The 7,418-nt window shown below is 39.1% G+C and overlaps 1 protein-coding gene across 7 annotated transcripts in view; it reads right to left on the reverse strand.

Moving 5' to 3' along the window:
• The window catches only part of Dock7 (dedicator of cytokinesis 7), a 246,024-nt gene that overhangs the window by 230,465 nt on the left and 8,141 nt on the right, over nt 1-7,418 (reverse strand). For all 7 annotated transcript variants that reach the window (XM_023718310.1, XM_023718311.1, XM_023718308.1 and 4 more), the window contains exon 2: nt 6,954-6,959. The gene's annotated coding sequence lies outside the window, so the exon portion shown is untranslated. The remainder of the gene's footprint in view (nt 1-6,953; nt 6,960-7,418) is intronic.

Below are 7,418 nucleotides of genomic sequence, written 5' to 3' on the forward strand. Positions count from 1 at the left end.
CATGAAGGGGGGCTGGGGAGATGGCTCAGTAGAATAAGCGCTTGTCTGGCAAGTGCAAGGGCCTGAGTTCAATCCCCAGTTCCGCCAAAAAAGAAAAAAAACTCTTAAAAAATAATAATAATAAAATAAACAAGAAGACAGCCAGCCAGCCAGCTCAGTGGATTAAAGTGCCTGCAAGCAGGTGCAGGGGCCAGGGGTTTGATCCCCAGGCCTACTGAGCCCCCACCCCCACCCTGCAAGCCGCCCCCAGGGGCACGCTGAGATGGCAGTTGAGATTGGAGGGGGGGGGTTAGTCAAATAGCTCAGGGGATTAAAGCGCCTGCAAGAAGGCACAGGGGTCAGGGGTTCAATCCCCCTGGGCCTGTTGTGCAGCCCCCACCCCCGGGGTACCCTGAGAGGGCAATTGAGACTGGACACAGGCCAGGGGTTCGAGTTCCCCAGGGTCTGCTGTGCCGCCCCCACCCCTGGGGCACCCTGAGAGGGCAACTGAGATTCAGCCTGGTGGTGCCCACTTCCCTAAAACATACACACACAGGGCCCGGTGAGGTGGTTTAATAGAGTAAGTGCTTGCCTGGCAAGTGCAAGGGCCTGAGTTAAATCCATGGTTCCGCAAAAACATACACACTAAGATAAAATAAACATGAGGAGTTTACAGATCAGTCATATAATAGTTCACTCTGTGCCAAAATCAAGAAACTTATATTCATATAATTAGAATTTTCAAAGAAGGAGTTAGGCAATAAATATTCAAAAATTTAAAATTTCTGAATTTAGTTAAAATTATAGCACATTTCCAAGAAAAATGAACCTTTTGCACAAGAAATTTGAATAAAATCATACCAAGATACACAAAAATGAAACTGTCCAAAACTAACTGTAAAGAAAAAAAATCATTAAAGCACATACATAGGGGCTGGTGAGATGGCTCAGTGGTCTAAAGCACCTACTTAGAACAAGCTTAGCAAAGCACAGGGACCTCGGTTCAATCCCCCCGCACCACAAGCCAGCCAGCCCCGCCCCCTGGTGGGCTGAGCTGGCCACACACACACACACACACACACACACACACACAGAGTTCTTTAAAAAAAAAAGTACATACACAGAAAAAATATTAGCTATGGAAGAATGAAATTAAATATCATCTTATTCCATTTTAGGAAAAAAAAGAGTAAGTGGGTAAGAAATTAGACTTATTTATTCAAAGGACTGAAAAAAAAAACAATTGTCCTCACTGAATTTTATACTTAACAAACACATCTTTGAAAGGGTCGGGGAGATAGCTCAGTATAATAAGCATTTGCCTGGCAGGCGCAAGGGCCTGAGTTCAATCCTCAGTTCCACAAAAAAAAAAAAAAAAAAAAAAAACACTTTAAAAACTGAAAGTTTTCCAGTTATACAAACTCGAAATATTCTAATACCTCCAGACATATCATATAGAAAATAACAAAGACCATAGTCCAGAAGGCAAGAGAAGGTACTGTATGGTTCTGGATACAGAATAAAGAGCTCTCAAAATAGTAGTTATGAGGGACTATGTAAAATACATTAGATGAAGTCATTTAAAAGGTCATTGAAGATTTCTATAAAACAGTATCAATCTTATATCCAGTTACATACATATTTTCTTCGTGTATGTGTGTGTGTGTGTGTGTGTGTGTGTAAGACATAGAGGTAATATAAAGTCAACGGAAAATGGAAATATATTCTTAAAGTTTCTAATACTAGAAGAAAATATCATACCATGTCTTTTAGGTAGATTGTAATTCAAAGCTACAGTATAAATCTTAAAACTAATTAAGATTAAACAATATTCAGAAAATTAAATATTAAAAATTAAGTATTTCACAATAATTAAGAAAAGTTTTGGGGCTGGTGAGATGGCTCAGTGGTCTAAAGCACCTACTTAGAACAAGCTTAGCAAAGCAAAGGGACTACGGTTCAATCCCCCAGCACCACATGCCAGCCAGCCCCGCCCCCTGGTGGGCTGAGCTGGCCACACACACACACACACACACACACACACACACATAAATAAATAAATAAAAAATTTAAAAAAAAAAAGTTTTCATGGTAGTAAAGAATTACTAAGAATAAAACATAATAAAAATACTGGAATGGCAAATATATAACCAGCATTTCTAACAGTTTGGGGATAGGATATTGCACAAAGTCCTAGTGTGTCGTGGACATGGACAGTGTCCATGATGCTTACTGGTGGCCAGGTGTCACTTGTGGGACTGAGCTGCTGCTATTTCCTTGATATCCACCCTGTAGACCTGGACAAAATTATGACTCATAAGGTGCAGAAGTCCATTTGTAGAGTATGCTGGAAATATCCTGCTGCTGTATACAAAAGAATAACTGAAAGATTGCTTTCGTATACCTCTTATTCTCCTGTGTTTAGCTGTTTGCTCTATTTGGTGGGTTCTTTCCATTCTCATTCATGGAGCTGTGGTCTTTTTGCTCCCTCTCTAGAGTATCTTGTAGTAGTCTGTGTAGGTTTGGCTTTGTCGTCATGAAATTCTTTAGTTGTTCTTTGTCATGGAAGTATTTCACTTCTCCATTATACTTGAAAGACAGTTTACAGGGTATATCAGTTTTGGTTGGAATTTGTTTTCTTGCAAGACGAAGTACTTTGCTCCATGCTCTTCTTGACTTGATGGTTTGTGAAGAGAAATCTGCCATTATTTTGATGGGTTTTCCTTTAAATGTGATTTGTTTCTTTTCTTTAGTGGCTTTCAGTACACTGTTTCTGTGCTGAATTTCTGAAATCTTGATTATTATATGTCTGGGTATGGTTTTAATTGGATTGACATTATTTGGAGTTCTATATGCTTCGGTTACTGAGTGTTAGATTGCTGCCCATATTTGGGAAGTTTTCTGCTATTACTTCTGCCCATATTCTTTTTATATCATTTGTATTGACTCCTTCTTTCTCATCGATGCCTATTAGTCTTATGCTGTTTATCTTTGCATCATCTTGCAGATGTTGAATTATTTTTTCCTGCATCCTAGTTGTTTTTAAGAGATCTTTTCTTACCTTTCCACTAGCTGCAATGGTGTCTTTAAGGTCAGAAAGTCTATTTTCACTTTCAAACGGTTTTGCCAGCTTGTGATTGAGGTTTTAATTTCCTGTATAGCACTTTGAATCTGCTTCATGCCTTCTATTTCTTTCCTATATTGCTCATTCAAGGATTCCATCAATTTCTATTCTCTATTTTTTTTTAATCAGTGTCTTCTTTAGAAGCACTTAGTACTTCTTTCATTATAGTTATTTTTTTACTTCAGAAATTTTTTCTGATCTGATTTCCTCCACACCTTTCTGCAGTTGTTTCTTTACTTCAGACGCTATCATTTCAGTGATTTCAGGTGTGTGATTTCCAATTTCTTCTATGCTAGTGTTTCATGCATTTGTTCCAGATGGGCTTGGAGCCTGAGAACGCATTTTGCTTCTTCTCTTTTGTCATTTTGTATAGCCCTGTCTTCTGACCTTTGATGAAGAGCTTAGATAGTTATTATCTTAGCACCACAAGTTCAAACTCCTCCAGGTGGGTGTGGCTTGGATCTGGCTATTGGGCTCTACTTCTTCCTGCTGCAGCCCTTGGAGGTAAACCCTCTGTGACACTCTGACAAGATGTTCTGCTTCTGGATCAGCTGGGTGGGTCTTGCCTCTAGCCTCTCTGCAGGGAGTTCTGCTGCAGGGTTCCATACCAGGCCTGTCTGATGAAGGAAGTTCACTCACACGCGGGCCTGGGCGCTGGGTGGAATGAGGACCTGGCAGGCCCTGGGCAGTCTCTCACACGCCAGGCCCGGGCTGCCAGGCCTGGGCTCTAGGTGGAATCTAATTATCTTTAAAAGGCTAAATAATCACACCCCTCCCCCTTGGTTATGTTGAGACTGGGTCTTGGTTTGTAGTGTGGGTTGCCCTTGATCTCACTATGTATTCCAGGCTTGCCTCCAACCCATGGCACTCCTCCTGCCTCAACCTCTCCAGTGCCAGGATTTCAAGCATATACCACCATGTCCAGCCTTTCATAACTGACAAAATTTCAAAGTGAGAGGCTGTCCTTCAACAAGTGAAGGGGTAAACAAATGTGTGTATTACATATTTGTACAGTTAAATATTATTCAGTAATTAAAAAAAAAATCCTAAACAAGCCATGTAAACTTCTTGCCAAGTAAAGAAGCAAATCTGAAAGACTTACATAGTATATGATTCCAATGATATAGCAATATAGTACTGGAAAAAGGAAAACCATAGAGAGTAAGATTAATGGTTGTTCAAGGTTAGGAGAAGAAAGCAACAATGAATACGTAGAACACAGGAGATGTTTAAATAAGTGAAATTATTATATGATACTGTAATGGTGGTTACATGCTACTGTAAATTTCTCAAAACTTATAATATGCTCCACACACAGTGAACCCTAATGTAAGCTACCTTAGCATTACCTCAGTGTTTCTGGGGCCAAATTGTGTGGAGCAAACTGCTGTATTTTACATTTCATCAAATTCAAGATGTCATTAATTATTTGGATATGACACTATAAATAGCTATGAAAGAAAACCCCTGCCAATCAGCCATCACACTACCAATTAATTGATGATTACAGATGTTAAAATAAGCTAAATGAAAGTTACTTCAAAAGATTTTTGTTTAGTAACAGACAAAAAGATAATCCTCATTACAAATGTCTTCTACATGACGTACTGTTCCAAAAAAATTCTCAATAGTAGTAATTTGAAAATAAGGTTATCACATGCAATAAGAACCTTTTGCAAACTGAGCTGTAACACACTGAACACCCGCAGCCCAGACAGAGATGTATTTACACTGACATCTCTAACACTCCATGAAAAGACTAGGGAAAGAGAGCGAGAAGATCTTTCAAAAACAAAGATCTCTTAATCACACTATAATCCTAAATATCCAATTAAGATATATGATGAATAAATTTAAGTCCTGATATCAGTTATGTCTGTCATGAATTGCTTCTTCTGAGCAGTTTTTCTTAACCCTAGAGATTGTTCACAGAATAAAGCAAAAACAAGTAACCCTTTTTTACTTCTAAAAAGCTATTCACTGCAAAGTAGAAAGGTCAAAATTCTGCAGTTACTTATGCTATCAATTATGACATGAAAACACCTCCCCCGCAAGAAAACACTCATTTATGTTTCTATCAATTCTCCATTTTCATAAGCTCCAATATGAAAAAAAAAAAAAAAAGACCAACAATACCCCACAAAAACAAAACTTATGACTTAAGGGACAAATCTTTCAACAAAATAAGCACAATATGTGCATGCCATTAAAAACTCAAGGCTCCACAAAAAGGTAACTAAAAGCAGAAAGGTGTCTTTTTCCATTTCCAATCCCCAGTCCTATTCCTCAAATTCATCACTTAATATTTTCCTGGATATGTCTCAAGAGAAAGGTATTTGTACATCAGCACACACATATGAAATCTTACTTTATAACAGAATAAGCGTCCTTTGATACCTTACATTATTCACTTTACAATGTTATCTTGGAAATTCTTCCGTATCAGCATACAAAAATAAGTCATAATACTAGCACCAAATCCAGTGGTTCTTGCCTGTACTTTACAGCACTGGGAGCCACTAGAGGAGCTCAAGTTCGAGGCCAGCCTAGGTAACTGAGCAAGATCCTGTCTCAACCTAAAATAATAAGGGCTAGGATGTAGGTCAGTGGAAGAGTGTCTAACACAGGCAAGAGTTCAATCTCCAGTACCACAAAAACAGTAACAACTATGTTTGTCAAGTACTTACAATGTGTCATATTGTATGCAAAGTACTGTATCTGTCACATCTAACTTAAATCTTCAGAAAAACCCTATGACGTTTTTTCAAGCTTCTGCTATGAACAGTATTGCTCAGGGGTCTGTTAGGAACTGGGTATGCTGCAGGGGATGTACAGTAAGCTTCCTCTGTAATAACAGCCCCTCACATCACACCTGAGCTCCACTTCCCTTCAAATAAGAACCCTACTGTGCACTGCACATTCAAGAAATCTAGAGGGACTTAGGTCACACTCCTTAAAGAGAATCTAATGCCTGACAACCTCAGATGGAGCTAAGGCAGCGATGCTACTGTCCAGGAAAGTCATTACACATTTCAAACATAACACTAACTAAAAAAAGAAAGCAACCTCCCCAATTCATGTAAAAACTGTCTTCCACAAAACTAGTCACTGTTGCCAAAAAGGTTGGGGACTGCTGCTATATAAGGATGCTGAAGCTTCAAGAAGTCATTACGGTCACGTAACCGAGGAACAGAGCCAAGATCTGGAACGCGGAGACTGCATGCTCCCCACTACTCCTCTTTAATCTGCCATAGAGTACACACTATGGATAGACTGGGACATACTCCATTTCTGTTGGTGAACAGTAAGGCTGCTCTAGGTTTTGCATTCCTGGAATGTAAGCTCTACAGGGCAGGAGTTTTTGTTTGAATGGAGAATTACCGCCCACTTTTTTTTTCTTTTTTGAAAGGTGTGGGGGACATTCCCTATTTTGAAGTTTTCTGCAACAACATACTATATTTTATTTGTCTGTGATAGATTCTCACTATGTACCTCAGGCTGGCCTTGCAATGCCTCAGCCTCTGGAGAGTTGAGATTACAAGTGTGCATCGCCATACCTGGCTAACATACTATTTAGTACTGAGAAAAAAAGGTACTTTTAGATAAATCTCAAAACTGAATTAACTTGCCTAACCTTATGAAAGGTAGAAGCAGGGTTTGAATTCAGATCTATGTAACTCCTAAGGACTTTTTCCATGGGAGCTAGTTTCCAAAGACAAATGGTTGTAGCTATACTTTATGTAAATGATTTCTGTATTTTCCAAACCCCAGCTCATAAAGTCAATTAAAGATACCTAATGAATAATGCCTACTGCGTATACTAACTTATTACTAGGAACATTATAGTGACTACCACCTACCTTTTGATAGCTGGCTAAGTAAAACTCTGACTTGAGGTATTATTTTTACATCACGTGTAAGTTGGCCTAGTTAAAAGTTTTTAGGAACATCCACTGAAGGCTAAAAAGACTAAATGGTATATGGGTGGGTATGTGAAATAAAAGAACAAATATAAGTTCTACATAATACATATAACATTTAAACATAACTCCTTTTCCTGAGGTAGATAAAAAGGTATCATGTTTTGTATCGCCCACCTGACGCTATTTTAGGTTAACATTTAAGTCAAGATTTATGAAGTGCTAGGGGCTGGTGAGATGGCTCAGTGGTCTAAAGCACCTTCTTAGAACAACCTAAGCTAAGCAAAAGCACAGCGACCGCGGTTCGATCCCCAGCACCACATGCCAGCCAGCCCCGCCCCCTGGTGGGCTGAACTGGCCACACACACACAAAATAAATAAATATTTTTTTATTT

The sequence above is a fragment of the Octodon degus genome, unplaced genomic scaffold (assembly GCF_000260255.1).
Source record: "Octodon degus isolate 3935 unplaced genomic scaffold, OctDeg1.0 scaffold00057, whole genome shotgun sequence".
NCBI classification, from domain to species: Eukaryota; Metazoa; Chordata; class Mammalia; order Rodentia; family Octodontidae; genus Octodon; species Octodon degus.